Genomic DNA, 21,403 nt, shown 5'->3' with positions numbered 1-21,403 from the left:
TCTTATTTATCTTTCTTATAGTAATATTAATAGTGAGCTGATTAATTTTGTGAGCGGCTTCTGTGGGTCATGTCTTCAAGGTTGTGCCTTTTTTCCTTGGAGGTGGATTTCATATAAATCTCTTCACAATTATTGTTGCCTGTGTTGTATATGACCCCTAGATTTCTGTTCTAAATTGGTATTTTGTATCAGTAGAGGGCGATGTAGAAGAAAGCCTTTATATTAAGTAGTAAAAATGGTGATATGCTAGTCCTGTAATAAACAACCTACTGCTAAGTGAAAGTGGTGGTGGCTGTTTGAATAAATAACATGAACAGGGATGCCTGGGTGGCTCAGTTGGTTAAGTATCTGCCTTCAGCTCAGGTCACGATCCCAGGGTCCTGGGATTGAGTCCCACATTGGGCTCCTTGCTCAGCGGGGAGCCTACTTCTCCCTCTTCCTCCCACTCCCCATGCTTGCGTGTGCACTCTCTCTCTCTGTCAAATAAATAAAATCTTTTAAAAAACAAAAACAAAAACATGATCAGTGCTTTTCAGTGGATTTGTTGGAAGTGTTACACTTTAGTGACATCTTAAAAATACATGTTTTGGTAGGGGATTTGAACACCCCACTTAACATCAATGAGTTGGTCATCCAGACAGAAAATCAACAAGGAAACAGTGGCTTTGATTGACACATTGAACCAGATGGATCTAACAGGTATAGTCAGAACATTCCATCCCTAAACAGCAGAATACACAGTCTTTTCAAGTGCACGTGGGACATTCTTCAGAAGAGGTCACATGTTAGGCCACAAAACAGGTTTCAACAAATTCCAAAAGATTTAAATCATATCATGCATTTTCGGCAACCACAACAGTATGAAACTAGAAATTAGTCACAAGAAAACTTTGGGAAGAACACAAATACATGGGGTTTAAATAACATGCTGCTAAATAATGAATGAGCCAACCAAGAAGTCAAAGAGGAAATCAAAAGATACATGGAAACAAATGAAAATACAATGCTAAGATTTTGGAGATGGCAGCAAAAGCAGTTCTAAGAGGGAGGATAATAGCAATGTAGGCCTACCTTAAGAAGCAAGGAAAATCACAAATAAACGACCTAAGCTTACACCTAAAGGAGCTGGAAAAAGAAGAACAAACAAAGCTCAAAGCCAATAAAAAGAAGGACATAATAAAGGTTAGAGTAGAAATAAATGAAATAGAGACTAAAGAAACAATAGACTGGATCAATGAAATCAGGAGTTGGTTCTTTGGAAAGATCAACAAAATTGATAAACCTTTAGCCAGACTCATCAAAAAAAAAAAAAAAGAGAGGACTCAAAATTGGAAATGAAAGAGGAGAAATAATAGCTGATACCACAAAATATAAAGGATTATAAAAGAATATTACGAAAAATTATATGTCAGCAAATTGGACAACCAAGAAGAAATGGATAAATTCCTAGAAATATTTAACCTTACAAAACTGAATCAGGAGGAAAAAGAAAATTTGAGCAGACTGATTACTAGCAATGAAATTGAATTGGTAATCAAAAAACTTCCAACAAACAAAAGTCCAGGAGCTGATGGCTTCAAGGCAAATTCTACCAAATATTTAAAGAAGAGTTAATACATATTCTTCTCAAACTATTCCAAAAAATAGAGGGGGAGGGAAAGCTTCCAAATTCATTCTCTGAGGTCAGCCCGATACCAAAAGATACTACAAAAAAAGAATTATAGGCCAGTATCTGATGAATACAGATGCAAAAGTCTTCAACAAAATATTAGCAAACTAAATCCAGCAATCCATTAAAAAAATCATTCACCATGATCAAGTGGGATTTCTTCCAGGCATGCAATATTCACAAATTGATCAGTATGATAAATCTCATCAACAAGAAGGTAAAAGCCTTATGATCGTTTCAATAGTTGTAGAAAAAGCATTTGACAAAGAACAATGTTCATTCATGATAAAAACTCTCAACAAAATAGGTTTAGAGGGAACGTACCTCAACATAATAAAGGCCATATATGAAAAACCCACAGTTACATCATACTCCATGGTGAAAAACTGAGAGGTTTTTCCCTAAGATCAGGAATGAGACAAGGATGTCCACTCTCCTGACTTTGTTTACTGGAAGTCCTAGCCGCATAGTCCTACAAGAGAAAAGAGATAAAAGACATCCAAATTGATAAGGAAGAGGTCACTTTCACTATCTGCAGATGACATGATACTGTATATAGAAAATCTGAAAGACCACTAAAAACTACTAGAACTGACAAATGAATTCAGTAAGGTCACAGATTACACAATTAATATATAGAAATCTTGCATTTCTCTTTTAAAAAAAATTATTTACTTCAGAGAGGGAGAGAGAGAGAGCAAGCATGAGTGGGGGGAGGGAGGGAGAAAGAAGCAGACTCCCCACTGAGCAAGGAGCCTGATGCAGGGCTTGATCCTAGGACGCTGGGATCATGACCTGAGCTGAAGGCAGACGCTTAAGCGGCTGAGCCTCCCAGGCACCCCAAAATCTTGCATTTCTATGCACTAACAATGAAGTAGCAGAAAGAGAAATTAAGAAAACAGTTCTGTTTATAATTACACCGAAATGCTGATATAGCTGAATTAAACATATTTCAGTAACCCTAGTCAGTAATAAAAATTATTTATACCAGAAAATACTATCCTTTTTAACTGCAAAGGAAAGGTTGGCCCATACTTCTGGCTGTAATCGGTATAGCTTAAAAGAGCCACATCACATAATCTTGAAGTTCTGAATCAGGTACCAAAAAAGGTATTTGAAGAAACATGCAAATCAAATAGAATGCTTAGGAATAAACTTAACCAAGGAAGTGAAAGACCTGTACTCTGAAAACTGTAAAACAATGATGAAAGAAATTGAAGATGACACTAACAAAGGGAAAGATATTCCATGTTCATGGTTTGGGAGAACCAATATTGTTAAAATGTCCATATTGCCCAAAGCAATCTATAAATATAATGCAATCCCTATCAAAATACCAACAGCATTTTTCACCGAAACTGGAACAAATAATCCTAAATTTTGTATGGAACCACAAAAGAGCCCAGATAGACAAAGCATTCTTGAAAAAGAACAAAACTGGTGGTATCACAATCTCAGATTTCAAGATAGACTGTAAAACTATAGTAATCAGAACAGGTATGGTCCTGGCATAGAAATGTAAAACAGATCAATGGAACAGAATAGAGTCCAGAAATAAACTCATGCTTTGATGATCAATTAACCTACGATAAATAGGTAAGAATATACAATGGGAAAAAGTCTCTCAACAAATGGTGTTGGGAAAACTGGACAGCTACATGCAAAAGAATGAAACTGGGCCACTTTCTTACACCATAATAACTCAAAATGGATTAAGGACCTAAATGTGAGACCTGAAGCCATAAAAACCCTGGAAGAAAACATAGACATTATTAGTCTCTTGGACATCAGCTATAGGAACATTTTGCTAGATATGTTTCCTTTGGCAAGGGAAACAAAAGCAAAATTAAATTGTTGGGACTACGTCAAAATAAAAAGCTTTTCCACAGTAAGGGAAACATCAACAAAACTAAAAGACAGCCTACTGAATGAGAAAAGATATTTGCAAATGATGTATCTCATAAGGAGTTAATGTCCAAAGGTATTAAGAACTTAACACACAATAAAACAATCTGATAAAAAATGGACAAAGGATCTGAATAGACATTTTACCAGAGAAGACATACAGATAGCCAAAAGACACAGGACAAGTTGCCCAACATCATTCATCATCAGGGAATTGCAAATCAAAATGACAATGAGATCTCACCTCACACATGTCAGAATGGCAAAAATCAAAAAGACAAGAAAAAAGTGTTGACGAGGATGTAGAGAAAAAGGAACCCTTGTGCCCTGTTCGTGGGAATTCAAGGTGGTGCAGTCACTGTGCAAAACAGTATGGAGGTTCCTCAGAAAACTAAAAATAGAACTACCATATGACCCAGTGATTCCACTACTGGGTATTTACACAAAGAATATGAAAGCGCTAATTCAAAAAGATATATGCACCCGTATGTTAATTGCAGCATTATTTATATTAGCCAAAATATGGAAATAAGCCAAGTGTCCATCAACAGATGAATGGATAAGAAGATGTGTGTGTGCATGCGCGCACACACACACACACACAGGAATATTACTTAGCTATAAAGAATGAAATCTTGCCATTTGCAACAACATAGATGGATCTAGAGGGTATAATGCTAAGTGAAATACGTCAGAGAAAGACAAATGTCATATGATTTCACTCATGTGGAATTTAAGAAATAAAGAAAAAACAAAAACCATACTCTTAAATACAGAGAACAAATTGATGGTTACTAGAGGGGAGGTCGCTGGGGGATGGGGGATAAGAGTACACTTGTCAAGATGAGCGCCAAGTAAAGTATAGAATTGTTGAATCATTACATTGCACACCTGAAACTAATATGTATGTTAACTATACTTGAATAAAAAATACATTTTGCAGTACTGCTGTCTTTTAAAATGAGTCTAGTTTTTTTTTAAACTTTGTGGTACTTGATGCAGAAGAGAACTTTAAAGTTGTGATGTGGCTCTTTTTAGGCTATACTGATTACAGTAGAAGCATAGGCCAACCTTTTCTTTTGAGTTAAAGATTATAATATTTTCTCAATTAAATAATTTTTATTACTGGCTGTCCAGGGTTACCTAAACATGTATAATTCAACTATTTCAGCATTTGGGAAGACTAAATTATTAACTGGTTTTATTAATAAGGCAGTTTATGAAAACACCTAGTATAATAGGTGTTTACTGTTAGTATTCTTCCTCCTTCCCTAATTCTGTATTTTTCACTTAAGAAAAAATCCTCAGTAAAGTTAATGTTTTTATGTTTTAATTTTTTAAAATTTTTAAAGATTTTTTTTTATTAGAGGGTAAGAGAGAGTGCGCACACACTAGCAGGGGGAGTGGCAGGCAGAGGGAGAAGCGGGTTCCTCGCAGAGCAGGGAGCCCGATGCAGGGCTCCATCCCAGGACCCTGGGATCATGACCTGAGCCGGAGGCAGACGCTTAACCAACTGAGCCAACCAGGCATCCTAAAGTTAATGTTTTTAAATAGCTGCTTTAGTTGTTTGTGACTTATCTTGGGCCATAATCTATTTATAGGTGAAGATAGTGTCTTTCACTACTGTAAAGTGTCTTTCACCACTGTGGCAGACACTGATGTTTGCCTACTGGTTGGCCATTCCCCTTGTTTTATTATTACTGGTTTTGTTCACCTATTTTCTCTGCTGACATTTTGGATAGCACTTCTTTGTGTGAATCAGCTGTATACTTTTCAGAACATTGGGCATCCCTCATCTCTCATTTACTAAATGCTAATAGTGGCCCTTCCAGGTCCCACGAAAACCAAAAATATCACGATACATTTCAGAAAGCGTCTGGAGTATTGGTACCACCTCGTGCTGATTTTGGTATTTTTCCGTCTCTTTTTCAAATTGTTAATCTGTGCACATGATATAGTAATTGTGGCTGAAAAATGTAAGAAGTTGTTTGGGTGCTTCTGAAAGAAAGTTTTCCTTGCCAGTAAAAATGAGCACATGCATATTTGCTATTCAGTTTATCTTTCTCATAATTTAATGTGTAAAGAAGGATATGTGCAGTTTTTGGCAAACTTTATAAATTTTTTTGTTTTGTGCAGAAGATGGAAGCTCTAAATATACTGAGATTAGAGACACACTCTTTAAGTTCCTAAGTTAGTAACACTTTCATTTTTTTCATCAAGTTGCATTTAAGTTTTGTACTGTTGGTAAAAAATATAGCATATGAACTTTGAATTCTTTTCTCTTTTTTCCCTCCCGCTCATTCTTCCCTCCCTCCAAAGTAATTTTAAAGGGGCCCCTGGGTGGTTTAGTCGGTTAAGCTTCTCTCTTTTTTTTTTTTTTTTTTTTTAATTTATTTGAAAGAGAGAGAATGAGAGAGAGTGAGTACATGAGAGGGGGGAGGGTTAGAGGGAGAAGCAGGCTCCCTGCGGAGCAGGGAGCCCGATGCGGGACTCGATCCCGGGACTCCAGGATCATGACCTGAGCCGAAGGCAGTCGCTTAACCGACTGAGCCACCCAGGCGCCCAAGCATCTGACTCTTGATCTCAGATTAGGTCTTGATCTCAGGGTTGTGAGTTCAAGTCCTGAATTGGGCTCCATCTACTTAAAACAAAAACAAAGTAACTTTAAAAAAATTAATAATGTTTTACAATTTTGAAATACATACTTACAAAAGAGTTGCAAGTTTTTGCCACAGCCTTTTTGAGAATAAGTTTCCAACCTGATGTCTCATTACTCCCAGTACTTTAGGTTATAAATTTTATAAACAAAGATGTTCTCCTATATAACCATAGTTCAACTTTGAAAATAAGCAAATTAGCATCAATACATGAGTGCCATCTAATCCTCAGACCCCATTCAAGTTTCACGGTTGTCTCAATCATGTCTTTTATTTCAGAGGGATTCAATCTTCTATCACATGTGTTATTTAGATATGTTTTTTTAGTCTCCTTCAGTCTGGAGCAGGTTCTTAGTTTCTGTTGGACTTTCATGACTTTTTTTCTTTTGAAGAAAATACCAAACTATGATGAAATTATTCTCATTATGTGTTTTTTTCTCTCAACTAAATGTAAGCTCTTTGAAAGGGGCTGTTGTCTTAATTAAAATTGTTATTTGTTATTTAGCATCTAGCAAGTGCCTAGTAAAGTTTTATTGAGCTGATAGATAACAATAGCTTCCACTTGTATACAGTTTACTATTCACTACCTCACTGGACCCTCACCACAGACCTCTTGAGATAGACAGGAACTACCGTCTGCATTACACAACGAGGAAAATGTAGCTCCAAGAGGCCAAGCACTGGTCCAGGGTTATGTTGGCTAGTAATTGCTGGAGCTTTAACTGGATTTCAGGTTTTCTAGTTGTAATTTTTAGAGTCTTTTGATGAGAACTGGATCTTTATAAGGAGATTATTTGGGATTTAGATTTTTAAAAACTGAGGAAATACTAACACTTATGTTAGGATCCAGTTACAGAACGGGCAAAAAGGTTGAATTAGGAGCTGAGTTGCAATAGATTGATAACCAGTTAGGGAAAAGAATGAGGGAAAGATAGATTTCTTTGCCTCATATAACAGTTTTAGAAGCTTTGACCAGTTCTTTCAGTTAATGGTTTATTATTATTTTTTTAATAACTTTTTGTTCACCCACATATTGTTTTGGGTACTAGGGACACAGTACTTAACAAGATAGACGAGTTTTTTTTTTTAATAAAACTTTTATTGTAGTGGAGGTAGACAATTACCAAAGAAATAAATAATAACAATATTATATCTAACATGAAGGAGCCAGCTGAACAAATACAGAGGAAAGTGTGTTTCAGACAGGAGAGAATCATGGCATTTTTGCAGAATGAAAAAGGCCAGTGTGGCTGGAGTGTAGTGAGCCAGCAGAGGGTAGTACAAGATGGGCCTGCGATGACCAGATACAGGACTTTGGATAAACCAGGGTGGAGAGTTTGACTTTTAACCTAATGTAGTAGAAAGCCATGGGATGGTTTTGAATGAGGGAGTGATATGATCTGATTTATGTTTTAACTAAATTACTGTGGCTGCTGCTTGAAAAGCACTTTGAAGGGTAAGAGAGAATGGACGCCTGAAGACTAGTTGGGAAGTTTATCACGTCGTCTAGATGGTGGCTTGAAATGGGTAGTTGCAGTGATAACTGGGAGAAGTCAGTGGATTTTAATGTTTTCAATGCATTTTATGTTTTTGAAATACGGCTGACATGACTGGGTGTGAGAGAAAAAGAGGAATCAAGGTGATCATTAATAGTGATAGCTGGAACTGAATTTAATATTTGCCAGGTGCATTTCTAAATGCTTTATATGAGTTAACATAGATAATCTTCATGGTAACCGTATCAGGTGGTGCTGCCATTATTTGGAGGCTTATGACTAAATCTCTGCACAGGTAGTGAGGAACAGAGGCAGGATTTGAATCCGTGTGATCGGGCCTTGGAGTCTCTATACTGGACCACTGTGTTACACTGGCTAGACTTTTGGCCTAAATAACTGATTAGAGGGTGATGCCTGCCCAAGATGGGGAGGCCCGTGGGAGAAGTATATTAAATAAAACCAAGAGTTCTGTTTTGACCAGGTCAAGTGGGAGGTGCTTATTAGTCATCCAATTGGAGATGGCAACTGTGAAGTTGGATTTAGAAGTCTGGATTTCTGGGGAGGAGAAGGTGAGGCCATGAAATTCTAAGAGATCACACAGGAGAGAGTGGCTCGTCAGTGGAGAACCAAGGAGGGCCTACAACTGAGCACGAGTTGCCATATACTTTCACTCTGTGTCATGAAGCAGTGGAATATGTTTGTTATAATGGGACAGCTTCTTAAATTGTAGCTGAATTTCCTTAAAGTAAATTCTTTTTTCTGGTATAGTGTGACTAATTTCACTTTCTCTTTGTGAGATTCACCATTAGAAGGCGCTGGTACAAATTAAAAACACAGACTTTCAGAAAGTATTATTTAGACACTTCTAATTTAGATATAGAAAGAAGGACTTTGATAAGTTCTCAAGGAAATAATGGCAGGCAGATAAGCAGCTTTTTCTTGCAATCACAGAGAAAAGTAAAGATTTTCTTTTTTTGAAAAGGATTTCCTTTTCACATTTTTAGAATACTAGTTAAACTTGTGGCTCACCATGTATTTGTTGCTTTGGAAAAATGTTCTTTATAAGCACTTGATCAAGTAATTTTTATTTATAAAGAGCTTATAATCCTCTTAAATTTTATCCTCTTTTAAAAAGCTGTGTTCAGTTTAGTTTCTTAAATTGTGGTTAAATATAATTAATTTTCTTGAATGGTTAATTTGTAATCATATAAGAATTTTTGTCTTGTATCTAACTGGTTGATTTTTCGGGTTTTAGATTGATTACTGTGTCTTTTCTAATATTACTTCCTGGTTTTTTAATGTCCTTTTAAGGTGTTTGCAATGAATCAATCAGTGCTGCAGCTAATGCTTCACCTATACCTTTATTTAGTATCTGACACCAGCCCATTTGTTCTCTCATGGTACTGATCTGTAGGAAACAAAACATTATAGTTGAAAGCCATGAAACTAATGGAAAGAATCATTTTCTGGGAAAAAATAAACATCCTCCTTCTATTTTGAGACACACTAGTTGACCGAGAATGCTAACCTGATCTTGATCGTTGCTTGGTTTGTGAGATATTGGTTTATTAAACCTTGTATAATGTCCAGTTTACAATTGTGTCCATTCAACAAGCGTTTCTTTAACATATGTTAGGTTTACTATGTAGTGCCAAGGATAGTATGGGAGATGGGACATTTATGAGACAGGACTTTGACCCTCAAGATCCCTCCTACCTAGTAGGGGGAGCTAAAATTAAAATGTACAGGAAAGACTCAGTGACTAGGTTGAGAATGGGAATTGTCCTGAGAGCTGTGTCACCTCAACTCAGGGAATTTTGAGAAAAGGTGGAGTTGATGTTGGCCTTAAGTGATTTGCTATATAGGGAAATGAACAGTTTGCAGAGAGTAGTAGAGCTAAGTGATTGGGGTGCTGGAATGCCTAGACTGTGTTTGGAGACTGGTTAGTGGTTTGCTTGGATTTAATGTCCGTGAAGAATAGTAGAAGATCAAATTGTAACCGTGGGTATCACCAAGTTAATGAGTTTTAAGTTTTAGTCTGTATGCTAGTGGTTTCCAGACTTTTTGATTGTGCTCCCTTAGTTAAAATATCACACATCTTCAATGTACAGATGTAGACATTAGAAAATGGTTTTAAAAGAGATTAGAAGAAAACAGAGAATAGATACTTAATAATTTCTTTCCCCATCTCAGTAGGTCATCTTACATATATCTATTTTGGAAACCATTTTGATAAAACTGCTCGTGTTACCATTGGAGATGTGTTTTAGCAATAGGGATGTGAGACAGCTATTTGGGATAGAAAATGATTTTGGTATTGGGTGTATTCAATTTCTTGGATTAGTAGGACATTCTGGGAAATCTGGGTTGAAATTTAGAAAAATGCTTGGAGATTAAGACATAGATTTGGGAGTTACCCACATGGTTGTGAAATTTGAACCTGAACTAGTGAATGCAATTTCTAAGGAGTAAAGAATAAAGAGAGAAGAGGACCAAATATCAAACTATTTCAGGGTTGGGTATGGGGATCAGTCAGACACAATGAGTTGGATACTGCAAATGAACAAGTCAGTCTTGGGATCTTTCTCCATATGTATTTTACTTTAGAAAATGAGGCTTTTGGCACCATTCACAGAATAGGATTCAGTAACAGTTATTTTCTTGTTTTAGTGAAATATTCTAGGCTTTTTTTTTTTTATTTTTTATTTTTTAAAGATTTTATTTATTTTTTAGAGAGCGAGCGAGCGAGAAACAGCATGAGAGGAGAGAGGGTCAGAGGGAGAAGCAGGCTCCCCGCCGAGCCGGGAGCCCGATGTGGGACTCGATCCCAGGACCCTGGGATCATGACCTGAGCCGAAGGCAGAAGCTTAACCATCTGAGCCACCCAGGCGCCCCATTCTAGGCTTTTAATAGAAAGGTTTATTCATTGAGAAAAATCAGTGATGTACATGGAAGTGCTTTAAAAGTTTCAAAGTGCTAATAATTTTTTATGTATTCATTTGAAGGGGATAATTCCTGTGAAGAATAATATTTTAAGGGGTTTTGATTTTACCTTTTATTTTTCTCCTGTAATGCTTAGTATACCTTTGCATTTTGAATTACTTATTTCAAGTTTTCTTTGCTTTTTAGTTGCGAGCAAATGTTAGCGGTACATATACATAGAATTTTTAGAGCAGGAAAGGATTTTAGAGTTGTGTGGTAATCACTTGTATGTTTTCTTGCCCTTATTCTTGGCAGCTAGAATGCAAACTCTAGGTTTATAGATATCAATGGACATGCTTGCTTGTCCTATTCTATATGGTAGTGTTTTAGTACAATGCTTTCTTATTAGGAGAGGCTCTCAGTAAATACCAGTAACGTCTCTTCATTTTGCCCATGAAAGTGTAGCCCCAGAAAGTTTGAATGGTTTACCAGAATTTACTCCGCAGATGCTTAACCAACTGAGCCACCCAGGCAGCCCTACATGTTTTATTTTTTTATTTTTATTTTTTATTTTTTAAAGATTTTATTTATTTATTTGAGACAGAGAGAATGAGAGAGAGAGAGAGCACATGAGAGGGGGGAGGGTCAGAGGCAGAAGCAGGCTCCCTGATGCGGGACTCGATCCAGGGACTCCAGGATCATGACCTGAGCCGAAGGCAGTCGCTTAACCAACTGAGCCACCCAGGCGCCCAGCCCTACATGTTTTAAATGTTGGGGTCACCAGTGTAAAGATTGAGCCATATTCAACTTCTCCATGGTGGGGCTTGTGCTATATCCAACTTAATTATCTCTGATGCCTAGCACAGTGCCTTGTGCAGAGCACGTGCTCAGGATCTGACGAAGTACCTTGTGAGAACTGCATGTTTGCATTTTCTCCAGGTTTGTTGAGAAAACTGAAGTTAAACGAGATTGCACTTGAGTGTATTGTTTATAAAAGAGTGAAATCTTGATAATGTGTGAAGTGCAACTGTGTCTGACCTCAGAATATTTCCGAAGAACTACTGCAGTTAGCTGTAGTAGTTAAAGTTGTTGCGCTTTTGACAGGTTTCCTCTAGAGTATGTAGGATGTGACTTTTATATTTTGTTTAGAAACTCTCATGATGCCACATAAACCAGGCTTAAACTCTAGCTACCTTGAAAAAAGCAGCTTCCTTCTTCATGGTTGGACTAACTCTCTAGAGTGATTCCTAGGTTACTGTTTTTGTGGTCACCTTGTGTCCCCTGTGCATCCTACCCACCCCCAATCTCAGAAAAGATCCCTCTTTATAAACACTTCTATTCCTCAGATCATTTATTGTATTTAAGAATTATAGTTGAGCATTTTAAGGCTGTAGCCAAGATTGGCTAGAAAATGCTTAGTACTTTATATGTCATTTATGGTTTATTTACTTATTTTTTTTTCACTGAGCTGCATTGCTTTTATTGATACCTGAGTGCACCGAAATACAGATTTTTATTCCTGTTACTTGTGATGAGAAAATATCAGCAGATAGGAAACAGCTGAATACTGAAATAGTTTTTTTGGGGGGGAGGTACTTGTAAATTCAAATCTTTGACATTTCTGCTCTCTTAGAGCAAAAATTTATTCAGTCACTACAAAGAAAGATGCATCACCTGTTAGTTTTCCAATTTTTTTTATTATAAAGTATTTTTATTTTTTATTTAAGCTTTTATTTTAATTCCAGTTAATGTACAATGTTATATTAGTTTAGTTTTTCAATTTAAAAATGTTGCACAGGGGAGCTAGGAATATGAAAAATATTTGAGGATTGATTAGATGTTGAGAGTATAATTTGTAACAGTGACTGGACATTGAAAAGTAATGATTAGACATTTTTGAATTTTAGTTTTCTTAAAGGTTTCTGATTCATCATTAATGAAAGAAATAATGAGAATGGGAGGTATTTATACACACACACACACACACACAGGACACAGAGGATTTAAACCAAAGAAAAATATTGTATTAATTAAGGTAACTTTGGGGTGCCTGGGTGGCTCAGTTGGGTTAAGCATTTGCCTTTGGCTCAGGTCATGATCCCAGGGTCCTGGGATCCAGCCCGAGTCCGGCTTTCTGCTCAGCAGGGAGCCTGCTTCTCCTTCTCCCTCTGCCTGCTGCTCCCTCTGCTTGTGCTCTCTCTCTGTCAAATAAAGAAAATCTTTAAAAAAATAAAATTAAACCAACTTTGTTTCATGGAAGTAGGATTGGCCATGTCCTTATTAAATTGCCCAAGTCTGCTCTTTTACCTGTAACACTTAATATATGTGCCAGAGAAAAGAAATATTAAAAAGAATTATTTGTTTATAATCAGGTTGGCTTTCCTTTATAACCAGCTGTCATTTAATTTTGTCATAGTTATATAATGTTTAGAAAAAGATTTTTATTCGGATTTAGTTCAGTAAGTTTTCTTGAGTATTCACTCTTGCCCAGGCACGAACACTGGTGACAGGTGTGATCAAACTTTCAGGGTGCTCAGAATATGTGAGAAGGGAGCAGCAGTGGGAGATGGATGTAAATGGTTCTCCCACACTGTGGTCAGTAAAAGCACAAGTACAGAGGTAGCATAGAAAAGAGACTGATGAATTTAGTGTGGAGATCCCAGAGAGAGCTTCAAAGAAGACGTCAGCTTTGATCTGGGTTTTGCAGAGCCCTGATCTTGTCTTTTCTGGGGAGTAGGGATAGGGGATGGTGAATAAGACCACTGTTACTTGTTTTCATCTTTGAGTTCCCTCTTTGTTTCTTCCTTATCCGTACCCGTGGCTGATAACAAGCCCTGGCATTTCTCCTCCTGCCCACTCCATTTCAGGCAGGTGAGTACTGTCCATATACCAGTTTCTAATTCTGTGCCTTCAAATTTCACTGCTTGTCTGTTTAATTGCACACATATATTTGAGGAACTTGTCAGGGAGTGCAGAATCCATCTTCTGATATACATGCATTGTGAATCTCGTGCCTCAGAAATAAAAATCTTATTAAGGCTTTACATCTTTACCCAAGTGACGCAGAACCCTGTGAACTCAGGCAGGGTATATACTAACATTGGGGTGGCGCAGGAAATGTTATCTAGAATGTTTAGGGGAGTAATGTGTACGTTCAAAACAAAAATAAAAAAAGCAAATGAAAATTGTCCTAGACTAGTTGATATTAGAAATAATCAAGGATGATAGAATTGAGAGTAACTAAATGCACAGGTTTGGTTTCCCCTAAATTTTTAAGGGGGCATTGAGAGTAGGAGTAAATGTTTTTTGAGCCTCTTGCTGTTTGTATAAAATCCTTTTATTTTTTATCATTTTATACTTTTAGGGTACATTTTAAAACATGGTATTAGCTGAGTTTGTGTTTTCGTACCTACATTTTTAACTAGAAACCTATCACAGAGTTAAGAAACTTTAGTAATATGGAAAGCGTTGAAGCTCTGGTTTAAAAAAATTATGGCTGTTATTTGTGAAACTATGATTTTGTCCATATACAAGATTGTATTTGTTGAGTTGCAAAACAGGTGAACAATGTCAGTGAGCTTACTAAATTGAGGTATGAATGAGGTAATGATCTAGAAAATAGAGAACAGAAACTGGAAGAAGATAGAGAAAACGGATTTCTTTCTCATAAATTTGAAAACAGAAGAAGAGCAAGCAAGATTGCTAACCAGAATGTTATCTTCTATAACTGTTCCATAAAAAAATTCACAGTTATCACATTGACTATTAAAGGCTAAAATAATGGAAAGAAGATAAAATAATATTCAATCTTTAAGGAAAAAACAAACTAATACAGCTTTGGATTTTGACAGGGCAGCTGTCATCCCAAAGAAAGAGAATAACAATTTGCATTTATAGTCTTTTCTTCCAAGTAGCTTAAAGCTTTGTAAGTACATTTTCATTAATCCTTCAGACTACTTTTGAGTTTTGTTTAAAATATTAAGAAGGAAATCATCTCTACTTCTTGAGGATGGCTGAAAAAAATTGTGCATTGAAAGTCATAGAAATTACTTCTTCATCTTGATAGCTTCAATGTTTTATGTATTTCTACTCTCTCTTTTTTTTTTTTTGAAGATTTTATTTATTTATTTGACAGAGAGAGACACAGCGAGAGAGGGAACACAAGCAGGGGGAGTGGGAGAGGGAGAAGCAGGCTTCCTGCGGAGCAGGGAGCCCGATGGGGGACTCGATCCCAGGACCCTGGGATCATGACCTGAGCCGAAGGCAGACGCTTAACGACTGAGCCACCCAGGTGCCCCTCTACTCTCATTTCTTAACACTTTGACTAAGGAACATATTCCTCAGCAAATACTTACCAGTTGCACACTGTAGTTAAGCTTAAGGCAGTGTACATGTGTGCGTGCATGGGCGTGTGCACACACACGTGCTTTGAAACTGTGTTTTCCTCTTCAGTTTCATGTGGTGCTGAATCATTCCTCTTAGGTCAAGAGCCTCTGTGCTTGACTTAGTTTAGCTGGAGAACTGGCCTGCTGGGCTACGGTGATTGTGGTAGTGGTGATGGAGACAGGATTCTAATTCTAAGCACTTACTGTACGCCAGACACCCTTACATTTGTTATATGCATTGCCGATTTAATCCTGTTAGTAATATTATGAGATGGGTATTAGCATGGTTTTTGCAGATGAGGAAACTGAGGCTTTAAAAGATTGACTAACTTATCAAAGATCCCAGTGCTAGTTAGCTGCTGAGCCAGAATTTCAGGCCAGTCCTTGTGAATCCATAGTTTCTCTGCTCATGATCTTTAATGGTTCTTTCTCTTTGTGGGAGGTGGCATGAGTACGACTCTTTTTTCCTTTTCTTTTTGGATGAGTGTTGATCCTGAGCATAAATGTCTCATTCAGCACCTTACTACAGAGTAATGGTAGAATTGGGAATTTACCAGTTAGAAATATCTTAAGCCAGTGCAGTATCTTAAACTACTAAAGTTGGAGTTATTGTTCTCACTCACCTTGAGATAGGTGTTTGCGCACCACGCTGCAGTGGCTTAACAAGTCAGGGTGTGTTTCTTAACTCGTCTGCTTTTCCTCACCATTATTGTCTCTCAGTTGCAAGGACACATGGCTGCTTAGCTTTGGCTTTCTTGTCTTTGTTAGGAAGGTCATCTCCTTTTGCTCCTCTTCTTCAGGGAGCAAGAGGAGCAAATGTTTTCGCAGAATTGCTATCCCTTACTATTCTTCCCCAGCAAATTCTGTTTATTTCTCTTTGGCCAGAACTGTGTCTCATGGCCTTCTTTGTTTGGGAGGGCAAATATTTTATTTCTTCAGCCACTTTTGATAGAGATAGGCAAAGAAATAGGGGTTGATTTAGCCAGCCTACATGTTTGCCTCAAGGTTGATCAGCTTTGCTGAATTTCGGTGAGATGGAACTAAATAATACTGCATGATGGCAAAATGATCACCACTGTAAGTCTAGTCACTATATATGGTTACAATTTATTTTTTTTCTCTTAGGATGAGAACTTTAAGCTCTACTCTCTTAGGGAAGAGGATTTATAAATGTGTACCTGGTAGGCATGATTTGTATTCCACAGTGGGGATGGGATAGTACTAGGAGATAATAGTATTACTGATGACTAACTGGAACATACCTTTATGTTTGGGTAAATGGGCTAGTGATCTTCAAGTTGTGAAGAAAGGAGAGGCTTTGGTGGAAAAGGAACTTGGAATTTATTTTTGAGAGAAACTGAATTGAGAGAAACTAAAATCAAGAATGTGTTGAATCCCTTTGTGCCTTGTGTGTATCAGGCGCTCAATAATAAATTGCTAGCCAGTCTTTTTTCCTGTTTTTAGTAGGTGTTTTTGAAATGAACAGAGAGGCCTTAATTTTATTGTTTGAATCACTAAATCCAGATTTATTTGTCTCTTGAGTGATGGAGTGAGGGTAAGTCACACTATCTGGTTACTCTTGGGAATGATTTGGCACTGATTCTGCTCTCATGTCCCAAGTCACCAAGTATGGCTGTAGAAGGTAGCAAGGGAAGGTAGAAAAACACCCTCTTTGCTCACCATTGTAAAGAAAAGATCTGCAGAGAGTGGAGGATGTCATAGCAAATACAAGATTATTGTTTTCATTCACTCTCTTGGGTTTGGGTGCCTGGCAGGTGACAAGGTAACCCTTATCTGTATGTTACCCCTAACTTTAAAAAATAAGTTCCTTTCTTTATGATTCTTTTATATTAGATTGTTGTGTTGAATGAGGTCCTTTAATTCACTGTTGTTTTAGAACAGGCACTTTGCAGTGTCTTGTGTGTGTGTGTGTGTGTGTGTGTATGTGTGTGTGTGAGAGAGAGAATATGATGTATTTTATACCAGCTTAATCTTGGATGCAAAAACTTAGGTAGCTCTTCCTGATTGTTCAGACCTATCTCAGTTAAACTGTATCCTGTCTCCCACTTTCCCTGCCCATCCTACAACCTATCCATCCCATGTCTTAATATGCTCTATAGTGATCTTCTTATCGTCACTTTACATAGTCCATGAACTTTCAACTCCATGTCTTGTGTCTTTGCTTCTCTCAGTCATATTTTTCTTAGTTTTTTTTTTATTGTGGTAAAATACACGTGATATAATGTCTTTACCATTTTTAAGTGTACAGTATAGTGGTATTAAGTACATTTATGCACTTAAAAAACTTTTTTTTTTAAAGATTCCACGTAAAAGTGAGATTATTCAATATTTGCCTTTCTGTTCTTGGCTTATTCATTTAGCATAATGCCTCAGGGGTCATCCATGTTGTTGCAAATGGCTGGATTCACTTCTTTTTTTAAGGCTGAAAAGTATTTCATTGTCCATTCATCTGTCAAGAGACATTAATGTTGTTTCCCTCTTTGCTATTATGAATAATGCTCCAGTGAACATTGGAGTGCAGATGTATTTTCAGGATGGTGAGTTTATTTCTTTTTGATTTGAATGTGTCATTGTTTTTTTTTTCTCCAAGTTTTTATTTAAATTCCAGTTAGTTGGGGCGCCTGGGTGGCTCAGTCGGTTAAGCGTCTGCCTTCGGCTCAGGTCATGATCCCAGGGTCCTGGGATTGAGCCCCGCGTCGGGCTCCCTGCTCAGCGGGGAGCCTGCTTCTCCCTCTCCTTTCTGTTCATTCTCTTTCTCACTATCTCTGTTGCTGTCTTTCTCTCAAATAAATGAATCTTTAAAAAATAATAATTCCAGTTAGTTAACATACAGTGTAATATTTCAGGTAGAGAATTTAGTGATTCAACACTTATATACAACACCCAGTGCTCATCACAACAATTGCAGTCCTTAATGCCCATCACCTATTTAGCCCATCCCCTGCTCACCTCCCCTCTAGTATCCCTCAGTTTGTTCTCTATAGTTAAGAGTCTGTTTCTTGGTTTGCCAGACTTTTTCCCCCCACTATGTTCATCTGTTTTGTTTCTTAAATTCCACATATGAGTGAAATCATATGATATTTGTCTTTCTCTGATTTATTTTGCTTTGCGTAATACTCTCTAGCTCTATCCATATCATTGCAAATGGCAAGATATTCTTTTTTATGGCTAAGTAATATTCCATCACACACACACACACACACACACACACACACACACATATCTTCTTTATCCATTCATCAGTTGATAGACATTTGGGCTCTTTCCATAATTTAGCTATTGTTGATAATGCTGCTAAAAATATCAGGGTGCATAGGTGCATGTATCTCTTCGAATTATTTTTGTATTTTTGGGGTCATTACCTAGTAGTGCAATTGCTGGATGTTGGGTAGTTCTATTTTTGACTTTTTGAGGAACCTCCATATTGTTTTCCAGAGTTTGCATTCCCACCGACAGTGTAAGAGGGTTCCCCTCTCTGAATGTGTCTTTGAATAAACAGTACTTAGACTACCTGTCTTCTTCATAAGATTTTACAAGAAAACTTCTAATACAGTCTTTGGAAATGCACTTTTCTTTTTTGGTTTCTCTAATTCTTTAGTCCTATTTCTAGTTGTATGTTTTTTTCCTTTTTTGTGTCTTCTTTTTTTTACTTTCTTTTAGTGATAAAGCAAGACAAGGCGTGAGGAAGTTGGAAAGTGAGATGGGGAAGAATTTATTAGTAAATAACAGTTTTTGGTTGAGTAAAAAAAGTGTTTATGTTAATATAATTTAGTGAAAATAATGTGAGAAATATAGGAAAAATTGTTCACTGTGTTTAGTTTAAGGAATTACTGTAGGGTTTTGTATCCTACCATATTTTATTTTGGGATTCTATTGCATTAATTTGTTTACATGTCCGTCCTGTATCAGACTATTCCATAGTTATCTTTATGTCCTTATGGTTTCCTAGTATAGTATTTGGTGTATAAGTGGTATACTTGGAGAATGTTTGTTGGCCTGAACATTGTGTTTTCCTCAACCATTTCTTAAATGTGCTTTGAAAAAAATATTTATATAATATAATATATATTAACATATCAATAAAGTGTATATCATTGAGTATATAATTATATGACAATTTACCTTAATAAGTATATTGTTCATATTTCTTAAAAGAAATATTAGGGGCGCCTGGCTGACATGGTCAATAGAACATGTGACTCTTGATCTTGGGGTTGTGAGTTTGAGCCCCACGTTGAGTGTGGAGATTACTTAAAAATAGCATTTTAAAAAAATCAGTATAATAAAACCTGCTCTGGTTGGGGTGCAGGGGTAGAGAGTTACCAAGTTATCAGTATTGCTTTATAATTTTAAGTGTGGCACAGTAAAGCCCGCTCTTTAGTTAAGGTGGTAAACAAGATGTGATTTTGCATAATAAATACTATGAAAATAAGGATATGGGGTAAATTGAGAAGTAGATTTTATTGCACTTTTGTAAAGGTATAAAGGAAGAAGGAAAATCATAGTTTATAAGCCACAATATATTTTAAATTGTTGAAGATGTAATTGACTTTTGAAGATATTGCAATTGGGAAATTGTACTTTGTTCTGATTTGCATGGGAAGTGAATGTCCAGTGAGAAAAGCTCCCATGTACTGATTTTGCAGCTGTGGAAACCCACGTGGGTCTTTTTTTGTTTCCAGTGGTGAACCACAGTTGTATTTCTTACTGCTTGATCACAACTTTTCTTTTTTATTGTGTTTTTGTGGCCAGATATAATTTATGTTTCCTCCAGTTCAAGTTGTAATTCCTGCATGTACCATTGCTAAAAGTACATAATGCATGAGTGATTTTTTAAAAAACCGATGAGTGGTGCTTGTTATTGGACTAGCCAACAATTGGACATTTATTTTGCCTCCAGTAAGTTCTCAGCTTCTTTTTTTTTTTTTTTTTTTTTTTTTAAAGATTTTTTTTATTTATTTGAGAGAGAGAGAATGAGAGACAGAGAGCATGAGAGGGAGGAGGGTCAGAGGGAGAAGCAGACTCCCTGCCAAGCAGGGAGCCCGATGCGGGACTCGATCCTGGGACTCCAGGATCATGACCTGAGCCGAAGGCAGATGCTTAACCAACTGAGCCACCCAGGCGCCCCAAGTTCTCAGCTTCTGAGAATACCATATATTTGAACTCATCATTTGATTTAGGAAAAAATTCAGTATTAAATAGAAGATTTTAAGTATTTTAAAAAATATGATTATGGCACTTTTAAGGTTTCATATATTAGTGCCAGATGATTCAGCTACATTCTTGGTTGGTTGTTTATTATGTTATTGGAATACTTCAGCACATTTTAGACTTGATTCATAATTCAGTGTTGGACATTAATATATGGTTTGGTATATAAACACACATACATTTACATACACTCTCCAGTTTTATTTTTTAAACTTTTTCACTCATGACTCTGCTAGTTTGTCACAATATTATGGTAAGAAAAATTAACAACTTCTGGGAAAATGGAACTAGGCAATAATAGGTAGTTTAATTAATTAATTTAAAGATTTATTTATTAGAGAGAGAGTGAGTAAGCACACAGAGGGAGAGGGAGAAGCAGACTCCCTGTTGAGCAGGCTGCCCGACATGGGGCTCATTCCCAGGACCTGGGGATCATGACCTGAGCCAAAGGCAGACGCTTAACCAACTGAGCTATCCAGGTGCCCCAATAGGTAGTTTAATTTAAAGTAGCTTAAGCCTAGGGATGCCTGGATGGCTCAGTCGGTAAGTGGCTGCCTTCAGTCCAGGTCATGATCCCAGGGTTGTCGGATTGAGTTCCAAATTGCGTTCCTTCCTCAGCGGGGAGTCTGCTTCTCCCTCTGCCTGTCGTTCCCCCCTTGCTTGTGCTCTCTCTCTGACAAATAAATAAATAAAATCTTAAAAAAAAAAATAAAGTAGCTTAGGGCTATTGGACAACCTTTATCTTGAGTTAAGACATGTCTATTATGTAAATATGTAATTTTTTACCAAAGAAACATCCAAATGTTGATTGTATTTTACTTTTGGTAGAGATCATTTTAAGAATTAGGAGAAATTTGAGTGTCATAGTTTAAATTATGTAGCTTTGTTGCTTCTACTGTAAGCTTTGTTAATAGGAAAGTGTACTGCCTTTTTATGCATTGCAGGCTATTTTCTTTTTCTGGGTCATCTTCTGGAAATTGTTGAAACTCCTATTCCCAGGTGTGTGTGTGTGCCTAAGGGAACAATGTCTGTTATCTTTTTTGCTCTTATTAGTCTGTTTGCTTTAACTGTGCTTAGTATTTCTCTTTAAGGCCATCCTTGGCGTCTGAGGCATTGAAACTGACATTTTGTTAAGAA

The 21,403-nt window shown here is 36.9% G+C and overlaps 1 protein-coding gene across 1 annotated transcript in view; it reads left to right on the top strand.

Annotated features, from left to right (window-relative positions):
* Nucleotides 1-21,403, top strand: part of PRIM2 (DNA primase subunit 2) — a 320,402-nt gene that overhangs the window by 66,301 nt on the left and 232,698 nt on the right.

The sequence above is a fragment of the Neomonachus schauinslandi genome, chromosome 8 (genome assembly GCF_002201575.2).
Source record: "Neomonachus schauinslandi chromosome 8, ASM220157v2, whole genome shotgun sequence".
Classification (NCBI taxonomy): Eukaryota; Metazoa; Chordata; class Mammalia; order Carnivora; family Phocidae; genus Neomonachus; species Neomonachus schauinslandi.
Note: the sequence above shows the minus strand (reverse complement) of the source record. Positions and strands in the feature narration are given on the sequence as shown.